At 42.6% G+C, this 27081-nt stretch overlaps 1 protein-coding gene across 3 annotated transcripts in view; it reads left to right on the forward strand.

Moving 5' to 3' along the window:
- Positions 1–2166: 2166 nt before the first annotated feature.
- opn5 (opsin 5) overlaps positions 2167–27081 on the forward strand; it is a 168665-nt gene continuing 143750 nt past the window's right edge. For 2 of the 3 annotated variants that reach the window (XM_050058874.1, XM_050058876.1), the window contains exon 1: positions 2167–2365. The gene's annotated coding sequence lies outside the window, so the exon portion shown is untranslated. Of the gene's footprint in view, positions 2366–12935; positions 13017–27081 lie in introns of all 3 variants that reach the window. The other variant, XM_050058873.1, reaches the window with a different exon arrangement.

Here is a 27081-nt window from a genome sequence, read left to right on the forward strand (position 1 = left end):
CAAAAGCGTGGACCAATTTTTCTGCATCTTTTCGGGTCAGGATAGGCCTAATTTTCGCAATATTACGCAGATGAAAAAATGCAGTCCGTGAGGTTTGTTTTTAATGAGAATTAAAAGACAAATCTAAATGCTAAGTGAACACTGGACTTTTCACTGCAATGGCTTTAGACTGAGGAGCATCTAAATCAGTTAACGTCAGTCCACACAGTTCTCCCAAGCTGTCCTGGAGAGCAGGGAGCTTATGTCGGTCACTGGCCATAAATGCGAGGACAGCCTTCGCAGCTACTGGGCACCCAGCATCTCCGACCAAGAGAAGTGGAGTAAAATCCTCTCCTCCGCTCCTGTTTGTCTGGTGAACGCCTCTCCTGTGTCAGTACACTCTGCCAGCAATTTAATAATATTGATGCCAGTTGTTACATTTGAATGTTTTAGTAGTAAACCATGTTCTAAACGGGATAATGTATAGTGAGCCGGTGACAGTTGAAAAATAACTCTGCTGCACTCAGGGTTCCATTCCCTTGTCGGGAGTTATTTTTCAACAGTCACCGGCTCACTATACATTATCCCTTACATGTCTACTGTTGTTTGTACTGATACTGTTAATATTGGTATAATTTACTGTGAGTTGGTTGTACTGGTACTGTGCATTCTGGTATAATTATTTGCATTACTATTTGTTTTTTCTTCAGATAAATCTGATAATTGTTGCTCGGTCTCTTTACTCATTTATTTAGCAGAGTGTCCACACACCTTCTCATTCTACATATACACAGAGGTATACTGGTGGCTTTACAGCCTACATTTTATTGATTATCTCTGATCCCCACAATCAATTTGGTCGTTGCGACAGTGCTGACGCTAGGTGGCACCAAACTAAAAAAAAACCTGAATCCTATCTGTTGCCTCTTTAAGTATACTATAAGTATACCTTTTTTAAACTAAAACTTAAGTTAGTATACTTTCAGTTTACTTTGAATGTACTATCAGGGATATACTAAACAAAAGTATACTTAGTTTATACTGACAAGTACACAGAAAAAGTTCAAGCATACTTTGCCTATACTTTTACTTACATGCAAGTATATTTAGCCTATATTTGTATAGAAAGTATATAGCCCTGCCTGCACTTAAAATTAAGTATTCTTGTACTGCACTACAGCTGGCGTGTGGGTGTATACTTCTATAGCTATATAACATTAACTATTCCTCAAAAAAGAATTAGAGTTGTTGTTTTTGTTCAAAAGTGTGTTTGTAGGTATGGGAAAGTATATATGTTCAGATGAAAAAAAGTCCCAAGTTCAGTTGTTTAGTTCAGAAAAATAAAGTTGATTGTTTTGAATAATGAAAAGGTCTCAGATGTCTTTCTACATTTACTCGAGTGTCTTCAAGGTAAATAATCAGACCTGTGGACTAGTATAACAGTATGTTTATTCACAGTATTATACAAAGTATACTTTCATAAATTACTGTATATACCTTTGTATGTGGTAAACATAAGAGTAGTACACTGAGTAAGAGGAGTATGCTTTGGGTATAAGAAAAGTAAAATGTGAGTATAAGGTTATTGTAATGTACATATAGGAATAGTATAATTTAAGTATAAGAATAGTATACTTTGAATAGCCATGGTATACCTTGAAGTATAAGTGTAGTATAATGTAAGTGTAGGAGTAGTGTACTGTAAGTATAGGCAAAGTATAATTTGAGTATGTATTAAGTATAAAAATAGTGCATTTCAAGTATAACAGTAGTATACCTTTAGTATTAGAATAGTATAATGTAAGTATTGGAAGTGTGTACTTTAAGTATACACAAAGTATTATTTGAGTGGCCTATACGAATGGTACATGTTAAGTATAATGGGGCGGCAGTAGCTCAGTCCATAGGGACTTGGGTTGGGATCCGGTGGGTCGCCAGCTCAAGCCCGTGTCCGGACCAAATATGGAGCGCGCACCTCATGAGACTAAATTGGAGGACAGTTTGATACAGCGCAGTGAAGTCCACTGAGTCCAAGTCAAATTTAAACAATACTGGGTGGGTTTTGTTGTGAAAGATTCGGCCGGAAGTTTCATTCTGTGTGTGTGTGTGTGTGATTCTTTTCACCACGAAGGGCCTGTGGACTGTATAAATAAATGATGAGAGGGCCGGGCTGACTGACTTGATGCTGCTGCTCACCAGCAGAGACAAAACACGTTTCCGCGGCTCAGAGGAGGGGCTGAACCAAACCACAGGAATATTTCACACACTGTTTCTGTCCAGCTCCAGGAGCGGCACGGCGACTGACTGCTGCCTGATTAATCACAGGAAGAGTTTAATTGTGGGGATTAAAAGCCGCTCGGGATGACTGATGACCGATGAAGAAAAGGTGAGTAAGAACCAAACTCGTGTTTTTTTTTATTTTTTCGTATGTACTGGGTGCAGCGGAATCTCTGCGGTATTTTCCTTATGTTTCATGTTCATGACCTCCTAGTAAATGCCGCTCAACTATTTGACAAAGAAAAAAAAACCCGTTGATATTATGCAAGTGAAATCACACCGAATGCTTTACAGTCAGGCAGTTTCCCCACTTCAAAATATATGGGGTGCCGTTTGTAAAGTGGCTCACGCTGAAAATAACATCAACATTTTGCCACATTTAACTTCAAACAATGTTTAAAAAAAGTGTTGTGAATTTTTTGACATCACCTTTTACCACATTTACAGCAATATTTGTTAACTTAGAAATATATTAAATAGTTAAATCTAAATATTAAATGTGGCACCTAAATGTTAAATGTTAAATCTAAATATTAAATCTTAATCTAAATGTTAAATCTAAATGCTTAATCTAAATCTAAATATTAAATCTAAATCTAAGTACATGTGGTAGTGTGAAAGAAATTCCCCATCATACACTCTTGTCAGAAAATGAAGTGCAAAATCATCTTTCACGAGAATGAGGATGATTTCACCAAACTCCACTGAATCATCATTCTTAGTGACAACAAATTGGCCCTTCCTGTAAATGATCCCATTATACTGCACATGAACAGGAATTTTTGTATTTCTTTCAGTGAAGCCAAAATGGAGAATTGTGCCTTTAACTTGCTAACTGTAAAGCTCTGAGTAAAATGGTGAGCCATCTTTTATTTGCAAAGGTGGAGGACTCACGGACCCAATGGAAAGAAAGGCCTGAAACATCTGATGCTTCTCTGAAAGAGTCAAACACAGATTTTTGAAATTCTTCAGATGCCTTGTACATCTTTTGAAGTAACTATGTTTGCTCTGAAAACGCATAGTTCATAGTCTGATGAGTGGGCCAAATTTCAGGATCAGTCCAGGATAATGCCGCAAATAATGGTGTTTAGGTTGATATCTGGAAATAGCGCCTTCCTGGTTTCCAAAAATTCTTGGATGAGAACATCCAGATAGGCGATCTGCGCCATGGAAATTTGCTGAGCACAAATCAGGTCAACAATGTCCTTAAGCTGTTCATTAATGATGTTCAACTTGCAGTGGCGATTCTAGAGTCTGTTGGGGCCCTGGGCAAAAATTAAAATGGGGCCCCTTGATCCAGCGTTAATCACCATTATATTATAAATATCTTGACACCAGCAAAAATTGCAAAATGTATGCATGTTTGAATTCCAGAGGTTCATATGAGAGTTATTTTCAAGAAATGAATTTAAATAACATTTAAAAACAACATTTAAAGGCAATATTTTTTTTCTTGAAATTGAAATTGTTAAGGTAATTCATTGTAAAGGTTAATACACAGGCTCCCCACCCATATGAAAAACAATGCCAATTAACAAACAGAGAAATAATCTACCAAACAGAAATTTTCAGATCATTTTTGCTGAGTTTATTACAGCATAGTTCTGTTGATAGTTCATAGACAATATCTGTAGATGCATAGGACCCTATATAAAATAACAGCAAATAATATTTAAACATATATGTTTTTCATTGAAATCAACATTACTTTACAAACTCCCGGCAGCCGGCCCATTGAATGAAGTTATTTTTTCTCCGACTCCAGGTGGTGTGAGGCAGCAAAACATCCTTTCATTTTATAGTTACAGTCTACTCATCAAACTCTCAATGATGTGAACAGTGGTTTCTGCCTCAGTATCAGCCACAACTCAGCCCTGAGCAGAGTGACCATCTGCTACTGACCAATCAATGGACTGCAGTGTTCACAGCTCCACCTTTTTAGTACCAGATATGTGTGTTAGGTACCCCAACAGAAGGGGTACCAAAAATGGTAAGGGTTAGGAACCGTTCCATTAGTACCATCCACAACTTTTCGCAGTGGAAACGCAAAAAAAAAGCGTACCGAACCGAACTGAACCGTACCATACCGTACTGCTCAGTGGAAACGGGACTTTTGACTCGGTTGTAGTGTGGAACTGAATTTTGGTTCTCAACCCTAGGCAGAGGCTGGTCTTTCCATATTTCCATCCAAGATTTCTGCGAGTGCAGTGTACTGTCAGGCTCAGTAGGACACTAAAATCTGCTTCAATTTTCTGCTGTACAGCCAGTAGTTCTAAATGTAGTAATTGTTCGTTGTCTTAGCTAGTTAGTGACATAGTGTCCTCAGATATGAAGGTTGTCCATCCTCGTTATACTACGCAGTTCACAACAAAGCTTGAATGCCAAGGCTTTCAAATTGTTACTGAATCTCCTGTGCTGAATTTCAACCTATGGTCAGGGTTGCTAAGCTATTACTGGTCAATCGCTGCTTGTAGGAAGGGTTTAGCGAGTTACATCAGCTGACATCAGTGCATTCTGGTACGGGCTGTTTTTCCAATACATCCCTAGAGATATAATGGAGGATCTTCAAACAGCAGGGTCAATGCAGGATGAAATGGCAGGAGGTGCCCATTACCCCTGTCTCAACTGCCACCCCCCCCCACCAATATGTCCCTCTCCCTCTGTCGCTCACACAAACACACTCGAGTCACACACCCTACTGCACACACACACACACACACACACACACACACACACACACACACACACACAGATTATTGGTAGATTATTTCTTTGTTGTAACAATGCTTCTTGACAATAAATCTTATACCATTGGAAAGCCTTTTTATTTCCCTTTTAAATGGTGCTGAATTTGTAAGGTACATGCATTTGTGGAATGAGCACCAGAGCCCAGTATGTGGGTTGCGCCCTTAAAAAAAATTGCCAGATCTTCTCTGCCAATGCCAAACAGTTGTTTTTTTTTGCTGTTGCTATTGACTCTTGTTTCGAGCTGCTGGTACCTGCAGGCACCTGTGAGTATTGGCCCTGCTACAGTGGTCAGTTGGTGTCTGCTGCAAGAATCAGCATGCCATGTTTGACAGATCTGGATAGGGCCTGTGCAATAGGGCAACTTCAAGCTGGTGTTCCGCAAAACCAAGTTGCGGCATTATTTGGAGTGAGTCCTAGTACCATCTGGGACTCCACTGGTTGTAAAACAAAGTCTATTATACAGTTTTGTACGTCTACAAAATTGACCCTACTTCTTACTTTATTTATTACCTCAGTAAACATTTTCCTAATGACTTCATGGTCTCAATTTTTTGTTTCAAGTTTTCAAGTTTTTGCAGTTTGCCCTCTCGATCACCGTCGTAGCCAGAGAAACAGATGCCACCTCTCTCCATGCTTTGAGGAGGTTGAGGTGGTAGATCTGTGTTGCACCTCCCCTGTCGGAACGCACCACTTAGTAGTCAACCTTCCCCACTTGCCGTGTGACCACAAAGGGCCCTTGCCACTTGCCGAGTAACTTGGAGCTAGAAGATGGGAGCAATACAAGCACTTTATCTCCTGGTGAAAATTTTCTCAGTTTCGCCCCTCTGTTGTACAGGCGCTGTTGCCGCTGCTGGGCCTGGAGCAAATTCTCCTGTGATAATTGCCCCAGTGAGTGGAGTTTTGCTCGCAGGTCCAGTACATACTGAACCTCGTTCTTAGTGGTGCTTGGACCCTCCTTCCAGCTTTCCTTAACCAGGTCCAAGACACCCCAAGGTTTTCTGCTGAACAGGAGTTCAAAGGGAGAAAATCCCGTGGAGACCCGGGAAACCTCCCGCACTGCAAACAACAGAGGGTCTAACCATTTATCCCAAGTACAGCTATCCTCGTGCACGAACTTACGAATCATGTTCTTTAAGATAAGATAAGATACACCTTAATTGATCCAACAATTGAGAAATTTAGTGTCTTATTAAACCGCTCCACCAGGCCGTCGGTCTGGGGATGGTACACACTAGTCCGGAATGAGCGGACGCCCAGTAATTCGTACAGTTCGCATGGTGTTCGTGACATAAATGATGTGCCCTGGTCAGTTAGGATTTCTTTCGGAATCCCAACTCGGGAGATAAGTTGAAACAGTGCCTGCACAACGCTCTTTGCAGAGATATTACGCAGCGGCACTGCTTCGGGATATTGCATTGCATAAAAAAGCACAACACAAAGCGATATCCCCGTGCACTCCGGTCAAATGGCCCGATGAGGTCCATACCAATTCTATCAAACGGTACCTCAATTAATGGGAGGGGGCACAACGGCACTTTTGGGGTGGCCGGAGGGTTAACCAGCTGACATTCGCGGCAGGATGCACACCATTGACCCACATCCACGGGAATGCCAGGGGGTACGTGAGACGGGGACTACAACCCCAGCCTCAACTCTATGTTTGTTTTCCCTACATGAAATTAGTAGTGGAGCGGATAAGTGACATAATCGTTCAGTTGGTGATTCAAGTGTGGAAATTGGCATGAGCAGTCTTCATGGGTCACTTGACAAGAAAATTGCCAGAGCCAATTGAAATATCAAGATGGCTGCCAATTTTCAAGATGGCCGCCACCTTAATGGAACAGTTAAGTGATGTAATTGTTTAGTTGGTGATATAGCTAAGAAATTTGGCATGAGCGGTCTCTATGAGTCACTTAACAAGAATATTTTCCCAGCCAATTGAAATTTCAAGATGCCGACCATTTTTCAAGATGGCTGCCATCGTTTTGGAGCAGTATGTGGTGTAAATGTTCAGTTGGTGATACAAGCATGAAAATTGGCATGAGCAGTCTCCATGGGACACTTGACAAGAAACTGCTCACAGCAATTGACTGGCAGCCGTTTTTCAAGATGGCTGTCACCTTAGTGGAGCAGTTAAGTGATCTAATCTTTAAAGCTGCCCTGTGGAGTTTGTACATATAAACCAATGTCCGTTACATTACAGCCACTGCCAAACGAGTTATTAGGATGATCACTGAACGCATCTCCACCACACAACAGTCTCTGGTTTGCTTAGAAGCGCTATTGCCTCTCAGGAGCGACATTCCTGCGCTGTCACACAGGAAATGACGCATTTGACATAGAGTTCAAAGAGCGCATGCACAGTTGGAAATGTCGGAGATGACGAGGCTAGCAGAGGAGCTACTGAAAGATGTCTGAAAACTAGGGGTGTAACGGTACACAAAAATCACGGTTCGGTACGTACCTCGGTACACAAGTCACGGTTCCGTTTTTTTCAGTACAGTAATGAAAAAACTATTAAATATCTTTTACTTATTGGTAACCTTATTAAAACATACCACCACAGCAGTTAACTCTTTTTACACAATTTTTGAATGAAACAAATATATATAAAATCCTGCTTTTTCACATTGTTTGAATGAAAATAGAAATATAAAAGTGAAAAATAAAATCCTGCTGTTTTTTTAACACATTTTTTGAATGAAAAATATAAATATACATTTCTGCTTTAACAGTTTTACTCAATTAAAATAAAAAGTATAGTGCAGCTGGTCAGCTTTAAAGCCTGCTCAGATTCAGTTTTACTAGGAACTTACTTAGCTTTCCCACTTTGTTAAAGTGCAGTAAACAAAACATGCTTATATCTAAAGTGCAGCTTAAACAATTTTACTCAACTCCAATGGCGTTGGTTATTTCTTTAGCGCGATGGTCAGGGAAACGCTCTTTCTTTTTAAACGACGACGATATCGTAGTTTGCACCAGATTGCTTTTTCTAGTCGTGCCGGTTAACGTTCAAACTCGGGTGGTGTCGCTTTAGATGCGTTAGCATGTTAGACGTGTTTCCAAGTACATACCCGACCGCTGTTCTGCAGTGTCGGCACACTGCTTTTGTCTTGTCCACTTGTTTATTTCCATCTTCGTATTTTACCCTGAAACCAAAGTGTTCCCGAACAGAGGACTTAAGGTTTGCGGATGGGTCTTCAGGTTCGTCAGGCTCACTTGCCATGTTGTCAAAATGCGAGAATGAGCTGCTCAAAGTGAAAGCGGAGATTTACGGTCGGACTCGGTCCATCACTCAATTATGTCCGTCGGAGAACTAGATATTTTAAGTGGTTCGGGTGGCAAAAACGGAATAAAAATAAAACAAAATAAAATAAAATAATATCCTGTGCCCAACAATTTGGTACAGGGTCGTGCCGAACCCAAAGTCGCGTACCGAACGGTTCGACACAAATACATGTACCGTTACGGCCCTACTGAAAACCCAAAGAAATGGCCCAGGAAAGCTTCCGAAGCCTCTGGAGCTGGTCCTGCTGGTCCTCCCCAACCTCCACGACGTTCAGAAGAAGGAAAAAAGGCAAAACGAGAGAGTGACAAATGCAGAAATCAAACCAGAGTAAAGCCCGTTTCACAGAGAGCGTGCAAAGCGCAGACCTCTGCTGACGAACCCATTCATTGTGTATGTGCTACCGCGGCGCAAGAGCGCACCGCTCTGCCGGCGAGCTGTCTGTATATTTGTTCATAGCAAATAAAACAATTTATTGGATCGTAAAAAGGTGTGTCATTTAGCTTTAGCTCTGACATCTGGATAAATAAAGCAAAAAGCTAACGTTAGCATTTTGAAGAGCGATGGACGAGACTGAGGCTGCAAGGTTATACGTCTATGGACATCCACTAACAGCTTATCAACTAGTGTCAAAATACACATTCATGCACCGTAATATAAATGAAGAAAACAAAAACCATTGCCATTAGTTACCTCATCTGACAAATCCATCTTCTTTTCCTTTTTTTCTCCCTACTGTACAGTCTATATGGGTCAAATAACAATAAACTGCTCACAGCAAATTGAAATTTCAAGATGCCGCCACCTTAGTGGAGTAGTTAATATAAGTATGGACACTGGTGTGAGCCACCTACTGGATCCTCAAAAGATCCCTTTTCTTATATAAACATATTGGGTTTTGTCAGTAAAGAGGATTTAGTGTAATTTTATTTTATATGTTTTATATGCAATGAAAAAGACTTCAAAATACAGTTGTGTTGATTTGGTGATTAGAAGTAAATCAGACGGAGTGAATATCTTCACTACCAGGGCACACTGGTGATATATCACTGCTGTTAAACTCAGCGTGGGGTTCAGTGTCAGCTAATTAAAAGTCAGTATCCCAAATGTTATCTAATTTACCCCAAATCAATTAGATAGCCGGACCTGAATTGACAGGTTGTGCCAGCACGGGAGAGCCGAGCCAAGTTTAACGGGGTTTTAGTTAACCGGATGGTGTACAGATCGCACAGGATTTAAATGGCATTGGATGAACGATCGGACTAGGTGTAGGGCTAAGGCATGAACCTAGTTGTATCCCATACATGAAAGTGCTTGGTACAAGGTGGCAAAAGGATAAACCCTCAGCCTTTGCTGCAGACATGACAAAGGTTATCATAACTGTTCAGAAAACTAACTGGGACAAATGTTGCCTTTGTCAGGGGGACACGAAGGAAAAACTTCTTCAACTGAGTTTATTCAACAGAGAATGTGATCTTACTGGTTATGGTAACATTGCAAGAAATGTTCCATTGTTTGCAGAGATCGATGCTCTCCCTATCTTACTAAATCCACTCCGACTCGATGAAGGTGATGGTATCGAAAGCACGTTGACAAGAAACAAGGCAAGGTATCATCTAAGCTGCAGACTCTTGTTCAACAACACAAAGTTGGAAAGGGCCCAAAAGAGAGCATCTTCTGCTGCTGCTGAAGACACAGAAGATACCAAAGGTATCAAGGTCAAGAGACCAAGAAGATCCCAACCATCGCAAGCGCTGTGCTTCATCTGTGAAGATGAGAATGCAACGCCCCCCTTAAGAGATGCGTTGACAATGAATGTTAATGAAATGAATGTGCCAGGAATCTAAGTGACACGAAGCTTCTGGCAAAGCTTAGTTATTGCACAGGAATTAAAATACCATTCTGCCTGTCTCGTTGGACTGTACAACAGAGAGCGAGCCCATCTGTTGCACAGGAATTAAAATACCATCCTGCCTGTCTCATTGGACTGTACAACAGAGAGCAAGCCCATCTTAATGCCCTCAAGCATGAGCAAAACTCTGGGAGCCATAACCTGTATCATTTAGCTTTTTCAGAACTTGTCATCTACATCACAGACACAAAGTCCACAAGTGATGGCACAGATCCAGTTATGTTTAAGCTTAAAGATCTTGTCTCTCTTTACAAGCAACGACTGCAGCAACTGGGTGTCGAATCACCAAATGTGAATTCAACTAGACTGAAGGAGCACCTGCTTTCAAGCATACCTGAGCTAGAAGAACACAAGACAGGACGTGATATACTGCTTTCTTTCAAGAAGGACATCAGCTCTGTTCTGTCTGATGCAAGCAAATACAATGATGCTGAAGCCCTTCACCTAGCTAAGGTTGCCAGCATCATACGCAGAGAGATGCTTAATCACAAGACAAAGTTTGACAACAAGTTCCATGAGGGATTTGTAGAGGAATCCATTCCACCAACCCTTCTTCAGTTCATCTGCAATATCAAACATGGCGTGGATATCAAGTCACATTTGAATCATGGGGTATTCAGATCAGACAATAGCACAATTATTGCAATACAATTGCAACACTAAGTGCAAAGATGGTGCAGCAACTCACAGGCACTCAAGACCGTGAAACTCCATTTGCTGTCTACATCGGCCATTCTGGATGTCACTAACTCGGCTTCTTCTCCGGAGCCTTTGTGCTCCACTGTCTCTCAGATTAACTCATATCGCAGCGGTGCCTGGACAGCGTGACGTGTGTGGTTGTGCTGCTGCCGTGGTCCTGCCAGATGCCTCCTGCTGCTGCTGCCGTCATTAGTCATTAGTCATACTTCTACTGTTATTATACACATATGACTATTGTCACACATGTATACTGCCAGATATTAATACATACTTTCAACATATTGTACCACAGTAGCCAGAACTGTAATATTATTACTTTCAATAATGTTGTTGTAAGCTACTGTTATTACCTGCATCTCTCTCTCTGTCTCTCTCTCTGTCTCTCTCTCTCTCTCTCTCTCTGTCTCTGTCTCTCTCTCTCTCTCTCTCTCTCTCTCTCTCTCTCTCTCTCTCTCTCTCTGTCTCATTGTGTCATGCGGATTACTGTTAATTTATTATGCTGATCTGTTCTGTACGACATCTATTGCACGTCTGTCCGTCCTGGAAGAGGGATCCCTCCTCAGTTGCTCTTCCTGAGGTTTCTACCGTTTTTTTTCCCCATTAAAAGGGTTTTTTTTGGGGAGTTTTTCCTTATCCGCTGCGAGGGTCATAAGGACAGAGGGATGTCGTATGCTGTAAAGCCCTGTGAGGCAAATTGTGATTTGTGATATTGGGCTTTATAAATAAAATTGATTGATTGATTGATTGATGGTGTATGCGAAGACACAAAAGCGACAACTCATTGACATACTTCATGAGAATGGAATTTGCATCTCCTATGACAGGGTGTTGGAAGTTTCTGCACTGCTGAGAGAATCTGTGGTGAACCAGTATATGGTAGATGGGGTTGTCTGCCCACCGATTCTGCTAAAGGGACTCTTCACCACATCTGCTATGGACAACATTGACCATAATCTGACAGCAACAACAGCAAATACATCCTTTCATGGTACAAGTATTTCCATGTTTCAACATCCAACCCTTAACAATGAGGGCGAGATAAGGCCACCACTCCAACTTTCAGATGACAGACCAAACAAAGTTCCTGAGATTCCTGAATCCTTCTCGAACATCCAACCAGCTTTCTTCAACAAGAAAAACCCAGAACCCTGTACTGTAGACAACCGGCCTTTGCCAGACCTCACTGTACTCAGTAGAAACTTGGCACCAGAGTTTGACTGGCTGGAGAAAGTTAGCCTAACCCAAGCAGTCGTTGCTTCTGAGGATATAACATGGTCAGCCCACCATGCTTCCCAAAGGAGGAGCATGGGTTTTAAAGCCATCACTGCTTCCCCTCCTCCGAGACCAAGCCCACTCTGTCGCAACAGTAGAGCATGTCATGGACAAAGTTAGTGACACAGTGGCATTCCTGAATCCAGGACAAACGCCTGTCATAACTGCTGACCAGCCACTCTATGCTCTTGCTAAGCAGATCCAGTGGCACTGGCCAGAACAATATGGAGAAGACAAATTTGTGATCATGCTAGGAGGTTTGCATATTGAAATGACAGCATTGAAATCTACCGGAATGCTACTCACAGACAGTGGATGGACTAGTGCCCTTGTTGAGGCTGGAGTAGCCTCACCTGGTACAGCAGATTCGTTTCTTTCAGCATCAAGTGTAACTCGAACAAGCTATGCACATCAGATAACAGTATGTAGTCTGTACCAGCTCATGAAGGATGCATACAATGCCTACAGGGAAGAGACACCTGACACCATATTATACACATATGATTATTGTCACATATGTATACTGTCAGATATTAATATATACTTTCAACATATTGTATCACAGTAGCCAGAACTATAATTACAATATTATTATTTTCATTAATGTTGTTGTAAGCTACTGTCATTACCATCTGTCCTGCATCTCTCTGTCTCTCTGTCTCTCTCTCTTTTTCTGTCTCATTGTGTCATACGGATGACTGCTAATTTATTATGCTGATCTGTTCTGTACGACATCTATTGCACGTCTGTCCGTCCTGGAAGAGGGATCCCTCCTCAGTTGCTCTCTTAGTACTTGGCAGCAGTAGCAGCGTGGCTCGACCTGCTGCCCACATCGCGCATCAGGTAAGATGTACACTCACACAGACACAGTTTAACTTACACAAGTTACAACACATCCCATTTACTGTTACAACAAGCCCCAGGCCCAGGCTGATAATATAAACTGTCTGCAACATTTCTCCTGCATTGTTCAAAAGCCAGAGTTTAGTGATAGTCAGAGAGGACAGGAGAGAAAGAAGAGGGAGAGGACAGGACAAGAACAGTCAGTGGCGGAGCGGCTCGTATGGGTACCTGTCTGTAGGCTCTCCACCTGTCAGTGAGACAAACATGAAAGACGTGCAGTTTAACCGACACGGAGTGGTCATTACGCGAGACTATTATGCACGGTTGTGACGGAGCAGCTCGCAGCTAATGGGTACCTGTCTGTAGGCTCTCCACCTGTCAGTGAGACAAACATGAAAGACATGCAGTTTAACCGACGCGGAGCGGTCATTACGCGGGACTATTACGCACGGTTGTGAGGTGCGCAGCGGCAGATCTCACAGCACACTTTTTATAAACCAGTTTACCAGTTTAATTGCAGGATATGTTTAGTTGTTAAGCCATTTCTCATAAGTATAGACATTCACTGTATATCCACTTTTCTACATGTGGCTGCTGCTGACTCTCTCCTTATCAATAACTTGCAATGCTGAGATAAATGTTTAAAGTCCAAAAAAAGTAATTTATTACGAACAGGTCAATAAAACAGGTTTCAAAATTCAAAATACGTTGTAAACAAACGAAATATTCAGTATTATACATTTTCTTTACTTTTCTTTCAAACATTTTTTAAAGTTATGATCTCACTGCCGGTAAAAAAAAACGAAACCTTGAACAACACGGCGCACCTGACTGTTGTCAGTGTGTACATGTTAATTTGATTTCAATCATTTTGTTTTAAATCTGGCCATGTGCAAGTGGACTCAGCCAGTGCTAAGGAAGGTCCTATGCCTGCCTGTTGGAGAGATAGAGAGAAGATTAAAGCGTCAAATTGTGGTAAAAGATGCTGTATAAAAGACATGCTACAACTTTTTTTCCTTGTCCCCCCCTGGAATTATTCTCTAAAATGTTACTGTTTATTGTCCCCCCCAACTATGAAATGGGATTTTCGCCCCTGCAGTGGGCAGCACAGAGACAATACAGACATACAATTTCCACATTTAAAATGATCAAGTTGTTACAGTGCAGGGAGGAACAACATACAAAACACTAAAAGGCAGTTCAAGTAGCAGCTGCTGATATAAAGTGCAAGGCAGGAATGTGCATAGGTAAAGTGCTGGTTTTCTTATTGGTGGTCGACAAAGTGCTCGTAGCAGCAAAAAAAAAAAGAAGTTACAGAATTGATTATTGCTGAGAGGACAACAATAAGGAACCTTAATACCAACAATGGTAATTAGGGATTGCAGGGATGATTAAATACCAACAATGGTAATATGACAGAAATATCTGTAACACAGAGCTCAGATAAACAGCCGAAGAGAGAAACGCAAAACGAGACATAATGACAGAAAATCAGACAGGAAATCAGACAGCACCACCTAGTGTTGGCAACATTGATTACTCAGGAGCCATTTCTTTGTGGCAAGGCAGAAACTGTGATAATTCTTGTTGATTTTCAGGTCACTAGGGAGTCTATTCCATTCTCCAATGGCCTTGATGGAGAAGGCAGATTGACCAAAGGATGACTTTCTTTGTGGGATTTTACAGTCTCCTCTCGTCGCAGATCTTAAAACTCTTGTTCTCTGTTCAGAGCAGGGGAGTATGAATTTTTTCAATGGTGGGGGAGCCGCATTATTGATTATTTTATGTACTAAGCAAATGACCCATGGAGACTGCTCATGCCAATTCTCATGACTGAATTATTCCATTAAGGTGGTGGTGTGTACCCCCTTGTATACACACTGAGATACGGTACGTCCGGTGTGTACCCCCTTGTATACACACTGAGATACGGTACGTCCCTTCCGGACCAGGGGAGGAGGCCAGCAGTCCGGCAACACGGACCAACTGTCCCACCTTCATGAGGGGACCCTCCGCATGGAGATGGCTGAGCTGCCCGCACCGCCAGCACCCCTGCCCTGGCGTCTGAGGAGCCCCCCGGGGTGCTGGTCGACCAGACACGTAGGCTGGGTGGTTGGTGCTATGGGGTGGGATCAGTGGTTTGTGTGTGTAGGGGTGTGTGTAGTGTAGGTGTGGGTGTATATGTGTATTCAGGGGGGCCTCTTCTCCTGGGGGCCGGTGTGGGCTGGGCCATGGGGGCTGACGGGGGCTGGGCTTCCTCCTTCATGCTCTTCCGGGGAAGGGAGAGGTGGTCCTCCGCCAGCACGACTGCTGTGTACAGATCGGGGGTTGGTCCCCGCCTGAAGGCAGCGCCTGGCTGTGTCGAGTAGCTGCTGGGCATAGGAGAAGGGCCGGCCCTCGCTGTCGAAGGCTAGCCCTCTGAACCGGCGGTGGTGTCCCTCCGGGATACTGCCCAGGCGGTCCAAGATGGCCCTCCTCAGCTGCCCGTAATCGTGGCGTGAGGCCACCTATGAGCTGTGTGCGGTGAGCTGTGCCACGGCGGAGAGCAGGGGCAGCAACCACATAGCCAGATATGTTTCTGGGTCATCCTCGGTGGTCATTTTCTGCAGGGTGATCTGCGGTGGCCGGCTCAGGCTGGCCCCCAGGTGTTGCAGGGCCAGCCCCAGCGGGGTTTGGGGAGTTTGGCATTCCATGTCCCTGTTCAGGTGCCAGTTGTAAGGTCACACACTCAAATGCACGGGTACAGATGGAAGGCAGTCAGCTTAACGCTTTACAATCTTTATTATTGCTCGTACACAACGAAAACATATACACCCAAGCCGGTTCCAGCTCCAGCTCTCTGGCTCTCTGGCTCTCTGGCTTTCGCTCTCTTTCTCGCTCTCGCGGCCCTACCGTCCACTCTCTTTCTGGACCCAGCCTACTGCAAGAGAACCAGATCCAGGTTACCAGTATGCTTTTATGGTTTGACTGTGATAACCTGATTCTGTCCAGCTGTCTGATCGCCGGTGAGACACTCCCCCTCCCTCCTCCAGCAGCCAGCAAATCAACCACACCCCACTGCCACACCAATATCACAAATAACAATTTGCCTCAGAGGGCTTCACAGCATACAACATCCCTCTGTCCTTTGGAACCTCACAGTGGATAGAGAAAAAAATCCCCCAAAAAACACTTTAAAGTGGGAAAAAATGGTAGAAACCTCAGTAAGAGCAACTGAGGAGGGATCCCTCTTCCAGGACGGACAGACGTGCAATAGATGTTGTACAGAACAGATCAACATAATAAATTAACAGTAATTCGTATGACAAAATGATACAGAGTGACAGAGAGAGATGCAGGACAGACAATAATGATAATAGCTTACAACAACATTAATTTAAGTAATAATATTATAATAATAATTACAGCTATTGTGGTACAATATGTTGTAGGTATATATTAATATATGATAGTATATGTATATGACAATAATCATATGTGTATGATGACAGTAGAAATATGACTAAGAATAACAGCAGCAGTAGGTGGCATCAGGCAGGACCACGGCAGCAGCACAACCACACACGTCACACCATCCAGGCACCGCTGCGATATGAACCTGTGAGAAAGTGGACCAAAAAGGCTCCAGAGAAGAACCCGAGTTAGTGACATGCAGTACAGCCAAGTTAGTGACATGCAGTAACAGGACATGAGCGTTAGCAAAGGAGAGAGAGAGAGAGAGAGAGAGAGAGAGAGAGAGAGGGTGCTCGGTGTACTATAGGAGGTCCCCCGGCAGACTAGGACTATGTCAGCCTAACTAGGGGCTGATCCAAGGCAAGCCTGAGCTAGCCCTTCCTATAAGCTTTATCAAAGAGGAAAGTCTTAAGTCTAGTGTTAAATGTGGAGAGGGTGTCTGCCTCCTGGACCGAAACAGGAAGATGATTCCACAGAAGAGGAGCCTGATAGCTAAAGGCTCTGGCTCCTGATCTACTTTTGGAGACTTTAGGGACCACAAGTAACCCTGCATTCTCAGAGTGCAGTGTTCTAGTGGGATAATATGGCACTATGAGCTCTCTAAGATATGACGAAGCCTGACCATTTAAAGCTTTGTAAGTTAGGAGTAGGATTTTAAATTTAATTCTGGATTTTACAGGGAGCCAGTACAGAGAAGCTAAAACAGGAGAAATGTGATCTCGTTTCTTAGTTGCTGTCAGCACACGTGCCGCTACATTCTGAATTAGCTGGACAGTTTTTAAAAACTCATTAGAGCTACCTGATAATAGAGAATTGCAGTAATCCAGCCTAGAGGTAACAAAAGCGTGGAGCAATTTTTCTGCATTTTTTTGGGACAGGATAGGCCTAATTTTTGCAAAATTACGCAAATGAAAAAACACAGTCCATGAGGTTTGTTTTAAATGGGAGCTAAAAGACAAATCTTGGTCAAATATTACTTCTTACAGTAGTGCAAGAGGCCAGCGCAATGCCATCCAGGGAACTATATCATCAGACAAAGAATTTCTGAGGTGTTTTGGGCCAAGAACAATAACTTCAGTTTTGTCTGAATTTAACATCAGGAAATTGGAGTTCATCCAGGATGCTGCACTAAGATCTAATAAAACAAGTACAGAGACGAGTCCTTTGTCTGAAGCAATCAGAAGATCATTTGTAATTTTAACTAGTGCTGTCTCAGTGCTATGATGCACTCTAAATCCTGATGCAGTGGGTGCTGCAGCAATGCAAAGTCCAGATCTCAGTTATTGTTGTACTGTGGTAATGTAGTGTTATGAGTTCGGGTGGACAGATCGGGTGGGGGGACAGAGGGGTTGGATTGTCCGTTCAGCAGCCTGACTGCTTGGGGGTAGAGGCTGTGGGCCAGTCTGGTGGTTCTGGCACGGATAGATCTGAATCTTCTCCCATAGGGCAGTAGTTGGAATAGGTGGTGTGCTGGATGTGATCAGTCATGGAGGATGTTGTGCACTCGGCGCAGGCAGCGGGAGGTGAAGACAGTGGCAATCTCTGGGAGGCTAGTCCCAATGATTTTCCCCGCTGATTTCACCACTCTCTGGAGAGCCTGCTGGTCCGCCGTAGTGCAGCTGGAAAACCACACTAATAGTCCATATGTCAGCACACTTTCTACTGCGCAATGATATAAGTTCAGCATGAGTCCCTGGGGAAGTTTAGCTCTTTTGAGCTTCCTTAAGTAAAAGAGGCGTTGCTGGGCCTTTCCTATGGCTGAGGTGATGTTTTTGCCCCAGGACAGATCCTCAGTCACAGTCAGACCCAGGAACTTGAAACTTGAGACCCTCTCCACCTTCTCATTTCCAATGAAGAGTGGAGAGTGGCTGAGCTGTCCCCTCTTGCGGAAGTCCATTATTATTTCTTTGGTTTTCTTTGTATTTAGAGCCAGGTTGTGGTTATTGCACCATGCTGCAAATTGTTCTACCTCCCTCCTGTATACTGTCTCATTATTATCAGTGATGAGGCCGAGAACTGTAGTGTTGTCAGCGAATTTGATTATGTGATTTGATGGTGAGGAGGGTGAGCAGTCATGTGTGAAGAGTGTGTAGTGCAGAGGACTAAGCACACATCCTTGGGGGGGCCCGGTGTTAGTAAATAAAGTGGATGAAATGTGCCTGTCAACTCTAACATACTGTGATCGTTTTGTTAAAAAGTCCAAAGTCCAGTTGCATAATGTAGTGTTAAGACCGAGATTGAAGTCGACAAAAAGTAGCCTTGCATATGTGTTCCTGTGCTCTAGATGTTCCAACAGAGTGTGTAGCACAGTAGCTATGGCATCTTCTGTCGACCTGTTCTTCCTGTAAGCAAACTGATAGTGGTCTAGTGTGGACGTTATAGCATTTTTGATGTGTTTGATGACAAGTCTCTCAAAACATTTAGCAGGAATGGGGGTGAGTGCAACAGGCCTGTAGTCATTTAGGCACTTGACATTTGTCTGCTTGGGAACAGGGACAATTGTGGCTATTTTGAAGCGTGCAGCTACCCATGATGTAGACAGTGAGAGGTTGTAGATGGTAGTGAAGACCTCTGCTAACTCGGAGTACCCGTCCTTGCATTCCATCTGGTCCCGCTGCTTTCCTGGGATTGATGTTCCGTAGGCAGAGTCTGACTTCAAGGGTGCTGAGGACCGGGGCGGCGTCATTAGAAAGGAGTGGGGGCAATACAGAGTCCATGTTATCCCTCTCAAACCGGGCATAGAAGACATTGAGCTCCTCAGCTAAGCTGGTACACCCGCTATTTTTATTTTTATTATTATTATTGTTATTGTTATTTATCGCCGTCTCTTGTATTTTTGTACTTATTTGCATGCCTAGTTATTTAAGTTTTTTAAGTTTAAATTTAAAATCTTTAATCTGACTCTTTCTCCTTGACTGCTGTAACACTGGAATTTCTCAATTATGGGATCAATAAAGGTATATCTTATCTTATCTTAGGGCTGGGCGGTATGACCTAAAATTTATATCACGGTATAAATCGAATCCCTTCACGGTAACGGTATATATCGCGGTATAAATTTAGGTGTAAAAGTTATAATAGAAGTGTTTCTGAATGGGTTTTGTAGTCCCTTAGCAAAGCTAAATTGATAAAAAAAACAACAACAACAACAAAAGCAAAGATATAATGTATTTTTTAGAGCATTTATTGTGCAGAATGCAGATCTCAAAACTCAAAATTAAAACCCAGTACTCTATGGTGAAAAAAGGCCCCTGGGATCTATATCAAAAGGTAATTTCCTTCTTTTAGCAAAATCCTAAATGACTGAGTTGTGTTTTTTCCACCTGGACCTTTATGCTCTGCCATTTCTCCTCTAATCATCACGCTGTAACCTGTGACAGGCTGCTATGATACCACAACTATCACACATTCACATATGGAGTTTTTTGTGGAGCCCCTAGCGTCACATAGGTTTACATTACCAAAGGTTTATGACAAACTCTCTTGCCGAAAACCAACTCCCGTGTGCGCACGGCGAGAGAGGAGAGGGAGAGACGCTGTGCTGCTGCCAGAGGGGACACTGAATGAGTTCCCTCTGAGCGGTAAGTCGCTAAAAGAGTCTGAGAAGTCTGGGGCTGTTCATAAGACAGTAACTCACTCACTCACAAGTTCTCCAGCAACACATGTTGCACGTGCTACGCTAAATCACGGACGTGAACCAGCTCCTCTTGCTCCGCTGTCTCTGTGCTCGCAGCCATTTTCACACTGAGGCAGGTGCGATGACGTCATCGACGATAGGACGGTAGAGCGCAAATCTCTACCGTGGGCCAAATTTATATCATTTCTACCGTCTACCGCATATACTGTGCAGCCCTATCTTATCTTATCTTATCTTATCTTATCTTATCTTATCTTATCTTATCTTATCTTATTACTGAAAACCCATCTTTTCTCCTTGACGTTCAGTCCCAGCTAGGCGAGAATACTTGGCTTTTAATCGTTTACTCTTTTATTTCCTCTTTTATTCTAATTTTATTTGTGTATGATTATGATTATATTGTATTTTAATAAATGTATAGCACTTTGGTCAACTGAGGTTGTTCTTTAAATGTGCTTTATAAATAAAGTTTGACTTGACTTGAATCAGTAATTGCCCTCATACACTCCCACACCTGCCGAGAGTTTGAGGAGTTGTTAAAGTGGGCTTCAATCTGGTTTTTATATGCCAACTTGGCAGATCTAATGCCCTACCTCAGAGCAGTCCTGGCTGTACTGTATGCTCCACTGTCCCCAGATCTGTACACTGCATCTCTGACTTTGATTAATGATCGCACTTCATGTGTCATCCAAGGTTTTTGATTTGGTAGAACACGGATCTGCTTCCAAGATGTAACACTGTCCCCACAGAAATTGATGTGATCCAAAACTGAAGAGGTGAATTCATCCAGAGACCCACGTGTCAGTGTCCCCTGGTCTCTGAATAGCTCCCAGTCTGTGGCGGCGGACCTAATTGTATTGCGGAGTTTTGCACAGCGGCGACCGTATCTTTGCTCTCAAACCACAAAAAAATGTGATGGCACAACAGTCTCCTTCCATTACTCTATGCTTTCTTTTGATTTTTACATTGGCTAGTCATCCTGTTTAATTTGTCTTCTGATTAAATCGGAACCGTTGAAACAAGTTGTAGGAAGCCTCTGCAAGTAATTGGTTGCTGGCAGACACTCTGTGCTGCAATAAAATGGTTAATCAGCAGTGTTGTGCACTGTAGAGCCGATGCACTGCTGGTTCTGCCGGTCTGAATAGAATATAATGTCTATAGCCTTACTGTTGTGTGTACAGCCTTATAGACTGAGCTGAGTAGTGATGCGCGGGTCGACCCGTAACCCGCAAATGGACCTGCGGGTTGGGCAGCAGTGATCGTCTGTTAAATCGGTCTGTAAATGATATTTTGACATTATTGGCTATTACTGTCATGGCATCCAAAGGTACTGATGCGTTGAGTAGGTGACAGTCCGCGGTCGTTTTCAAAACACACTTGTGTCACGCACTCCAAAAGAAACTTGTTGAAACTTTAAACAATAATTTATTGTACAAAACGGGGGAAACAAACGTTGACAAAAACGGTTCCATAATTCATATTAAATTCAAAAGATAACGAAAAAACAGCTACAAGTTAGAGGGAATAGTGATAAAGTGGTAAAACTTGGCATTGATCCACAGCCTCAGACGGATGCGCTCAAGCGTGCCATGCGTCGAGCTCCGTTGGTCGGATACTATATTTTCACATTTTTAACAATGCAATTTAAAAGTTTTGATTTTTATTGATAACCTACATTTACCAACAACAAAAAGACTACATTTAGCACCAAAAAAATATGTAAAAAAAAAAAAAAATTAAATAAAAAAAACCGAATATCGAATACCAAATTTTCATAACGAATACCTACCCATAGAAACGAATATTCGAATATCCGAATATTTGGGTACAGCCCTAGACATAGCAAGAGCTATACATGGTCTGACAGACCCAGGTGGGGGTACGCCTGAGCTCTGTATGCATGTGCTACATTAGTATACACCTGATCAAGGGTCTTGTCTCCTCTGGTTGCACAATTCACATTACGATATAACGTGAAGAACAGTCTATGCTAGCGCTAGCTTAGCATTAGCGTCAGGGGGAATATACACAGCACAGATGTAAACAGCAGTAAATTCTCTGGTTTAGTAGATTGGTCTACATTAGTACACAGTGCCACCAACAATGTGAAAAAAGTACACCGACTGCAAGAGCTCCGAGCCGCTGCGTCTGTGCGCGCCCCCATCTTGTTTGTTTGAAAGAAAAGGAAGATTAGAAATTGGTCTATAGTTGACTAACACCTCTGGATCCAGGGTGGGTTTTTTAAGAAGAGGTTTAATTACAGCAACCTTAAAAGACTGTGGTACATAGCCTGTTAATATAGATATACTGATCATGTCTAATATGTGAGTGTTGACTAAAGGTAAGACTTCCTTAACACTCCGCTCGGATGCCCACGTCCGCGCTCCCTCCCTCCTCTGTTAAATGGTATCTCCCAGGCACACTATGTCATCAAACCTCATGATGTTTGGTATTGCCGGGTTCAGGAAGCTCTCGACTTTTCAAAAATGACATCGTTTTTCTTGTATGTCTTATGGATTTCGCACCAGAGCAGCTTAAACACACAAAGTCCAAAATCACTTTGAGTAGTGACAATTCATGTCATGCCATTTTTCGAGGGGAAAAGTTAAAGGATTATTCGCGATCTTGAGCGGAGCTGCGAATGGAGACTTAGATCTTTTATAAAAGGTAAGAGTCTCACTCCTACCACTTTTTTTGGCTGAGATATACCGCCTAGAAAATGGGATCATAACTTTCACGGTGCATATAGCTTTATTTGGTGATATTGATATTGATGTTTCTGTGTCATTAACAACATCAGCTATCATAATCACACCTGATTTCAATAAGGTACTATGTTTGAAGCTGGCTGAGTGTTGTTTGATCATTGATAGTACTGTTTTGAAGCGGAGTGAGCGCTCTTATCATTTGGAGCTCCGCCTCGATCTTTTCATGGAAAAAACACTGTAGAATGGTCATACTTTGAGCAATTTTCTTCAAATCTGAAACAAATGTTCATTGATAGTGTGCCTACAGCTCCACAGTGTCATTTACCTACTCAGATGAAGCCACAGACAGTTATTCATCCAGAAAATCATTTTTTATTTTATTTTAGGCAAAATCTTCAACTTTTTACTGACTTCAGAGTAGGGTTGGGTACTGTTCATAATTGAACCGATACGGTATCTGGAATTCGATACCGGGACAAAAACGGTACCTTATTTCGGTACTTTTTAACCCTATGGGCCCTAGGCCTTTTTGGGGTATTTTTACTGCCTTTATTTTTAAGCTCATATCACAGTCATTATAAAGGCTACATACACTATATCTTGGTTTTTTTCAGGACAATCTGGGCTAACCAGATTTGCCATCATTTCATGTCCTTCTATGTGCCTGTATTTTATATTAATTTTGATATCAATGAAAAAAACAAATCTGTGTGCCTAAATTCTTACATTTTTACATGTATCTCACCATAGCAAGTTGGAAATTGACATATTCTGCCATATATGAAGAGGGGAGACTCTCTGGAATCTGGCAATATAAGAACCATGATGCTGGGACATTCTGTCACTTCACAGTTGTCCAAAACATGTGGTTTGTGCCAGGCGGACATAATTGCCAGTATTTTTTCATTATTGCAAGAAATTCCATTGACTCATTCACAAGTCAAAACTGTGTTTTATCTGAAAGAAACATGCAATATTTACATCTAAGATAATAGCAAAATAGTCAACCAAGTGCAATGATGTCCTCCAAGATATTATTTGTTTTTCAGTTTCAGTTATATATTGGGGGGGACATTTTGGACATTGGTGGGGGGGCAAGTGTCCCCCTCAATGTATATGTTGACTACTGCCCTGTCAGCATGCATAATTAGGCTGCAGTTGTCTGGGTGCGCAAAGGTGAAGTGCACTTGTCTTGTCATACAAAGTTTGATGGAGTGTCAACTGGACAATATGGAGATATTTGCATGTTGAAAGCCGGACTACAAATGTAGATAGACAGGGAGAAACACACGCAAGCCTAAGATGTGGTAAGATACGATATTCCTCACTATATGAAGTGACTGATAACAAGATCTGTATAATGGATTGTAAAGAAATTCATCAGGTTTTGTAGACAACTGATCTGGATTTATAGCGTGATGGGATGATGGCACAATAATGTGTGTGGTCCTGCGCTTTCATGTGATATGCGTGGCATTTCTGTGCGAGCCTGCGTTCGCGAGTAATCCATCCAAGAGTAATGTGTGTGCAAAGCTGTATGAAAGCTCTGTTATACATCATTTTATTGTAACTTTATCAATTTTTTTTGCTGTGAAAACAATGGATTACTGACAAGCTACAGTTCCGCTGTATCATGTGATATGCGTGGCTTCTCGCTATGACGCATGGTCGCGGAGAAAATCCACAGAGAACGGGTGTGAATTTGGACGCACTATGCGTCGTTCGGGCCCATAGTCTAAACTTCTCAGTTTCAACATTTTATTGAGAACATTTAGGAACAGTGCTGCACGTTAACTTTTGCCATGCGCTCTCGCTCCGCCTCCACCTCAGGTACCGAAATTTGGCACCGATTCATTTTAAGTGAATTGGTACTCGGTAGTACCGACGTCAATCGGTACTCAAGTACTGAGTTTCGGTACCCAACCCTACTTCAGAGGCCCATTACTCTGTCTCTGTATCACCTAGAGTGTTTCTGACACTTTCACAAGAAACTTCAGGGAGTTTTCTTTCTGGCAAGACCTCATGCATGCATGTAGTCAGAGCGGTTCAGATGCTACAGTCATTTTAATTTGGGTATGTCATTTTAGGCGTTTTCGCTACAAAATGGGGATGGAGTCCAAGAGGTTAAGTAGCCTAGTTGGGATGGGGTCTAAGAGACACGTTGATGATTTAGATGAAGTAGGGATGCACCAAATATTTGGTAACCGAATATATTTGGCTGAATATTGAAAAAAAACACACATTCGGTATTTGGTGGAATAAGTGAAAAGCAAGGCCGAATAATAGCGGCGTGTTTTGATGACGCAATCAAACAGCGTGCAGTGACGGACAGAGTAAAATGTCGGCAGTGTGGCGATATTTCAAAGTGTTGGAGAGTGATAGAAGAAAAGCGGTTTGCAAAGAATGTAATACTGTCTAGAGTAGTGTTGCAGGGTATACTGGTACCAACGGTAGACCGTGGTACTAAAACACCACCGTACATATGATACCATAATGTTGTACCGTAGTACTACGGTACCTCACGATACCACTACTGTGGGATAAGTTCAAAGTCCATTCACAAGAGGGTGAGTGTCCATGCGCCGTCCAATAACGGCGCGCGCTGGCCACCTGGCACTCAACATGCTGCTGCAGTGGTTTGTTTTCCAGTGACATTTCAGGTATTAGCTGAGCTATTGAGTATCTTTAAGCAGTGAAAGTTATTATTTATTTCTTTTTACTTGTAGGCTAGATTTGTTTATTTATGCTACCGTGATTTGTTTTCCACTACAGAGCTCTACAGTGTGGGCATTTTACTCGCATTTGCGACTAAAAATAGTTTTGTGCGAGCAAAAGAAATCATTCAGGAGCACGCTGTGCGAGTACAGATTTCAACCAGCAGCAGAAACAAGGCGAATCCTGCCAGTTGTGGGTTGAACGGGGGTCACAGACACAGACACAGACAGGAATGTATTCCTGTCAAATACGCCGGCCATAGTGCTCCGCGGCGCAAGATAACGGCTTACCGGCGACGGAGAAGTGTCATGACTGCCCAGAAGTACCTGGACAGCCGAGCCGTGGCGGCACACAGGTATGTGACGTGTGAGAGGAGAAACGAGCCATTCACATTTCTCTCTTTGTGGCAGGTAACGGTCCACAAACCTCACCACACTTAAGGGACTGTTCTTAACTTGTCAGGGGAGGAGGGTGGCTGGTTGATGTTTGGTTGATTTTTATTTTATTTATTTATTTTATTTCGATCCCCGCTATGTTAATCACTTATTGATGCCGTTTTTGAAGTATGAATAAGTCAATAAGTAATTTATTCCATTGAAATATCATTGCTGTATTATAGAAAAGTGATTTATGTTTTTATAAATGACAAAAGGCACATCTGCCTTATTTCCGCTGTGGTATCGTGATACTACTCAGAACCATGATACTTTCACTGGTATCGTACCCTGGGTCCCAATTTTGGTACCGTGACAACACTAATCTGGAGTAGAGCATAGATTCTTTGCCCAAGCCCGAGCCCGGCCCGACCCGGCCCGCGGGCCCAAGCCGGGTTGGGCCGGGAGCCCCCCTCCCTCTGACGGGCCCAGGTCAGATATGGCGTTTTTTTTTTTTTTTAAAGCTATGATTTGATAATGTTATAGGCTATGTATTGTAGCGACCCTGCAGTAAATGTTCTGTTATAATGTCAATGTTCTGTGAGTTAATGGCATGTTTGGGATTGAATGAGGAGGGCTGTGTGAGTGCGCGTGCTGGTGTGTGTATGAGCGAGCTAGAGGAGAGAGCAGGAGTGCACAGATGGAATTACAGCTAAGTTGTTGTTTGTTGGTTGTTACGGCCAAAAGTAACCTGTACTGTTCAGTAATAAATGGTGGTTTAATTGCCGAATAACTGCTTCATCCTTTCCACACGTCCTGGCGGACGCTACAGTATTATAAAAAATAAAATTAAACCACACTTTGTATGACACATAGCCTAAAATTACAACAAACGTAGGGCCGAATTCACAAAGAATGAACTGCGGCCGCTGATAGCACCTTGAATTGCACTTCACTTGCACCCGCAGTTTGCTCTGTCTTAACGTCCTATTCGCAAAGGATATTGTGCTAATGATATACCAGCGCAAACACGTCCACAAAGTTTGGCAGCTGAGTGCAGTTTGCCCCTGATTTGCCCCTGATTGCAATAAGCCACACATGGCAAAGTATAAATGCTGGCTTTGCGCCAAGAACACCGTGGCAGAACAATGGCAGACTTTGTTTGTCAAAGTACTGAA

Source organism: Epinephelus moara, chromosome 12, assembly GCF_006386435.1.
Source record: "Epinephelus moara isolate mb chromosome 12, YSFRI_EMoa_1.0, whole genome shotgun sequence".
Lineage (NCBI taxonomy): Eukaryota > Metazoa > Chordata > Actinopteri > Perciformes > Serranidae > Epinephelus > Epinephelus moara.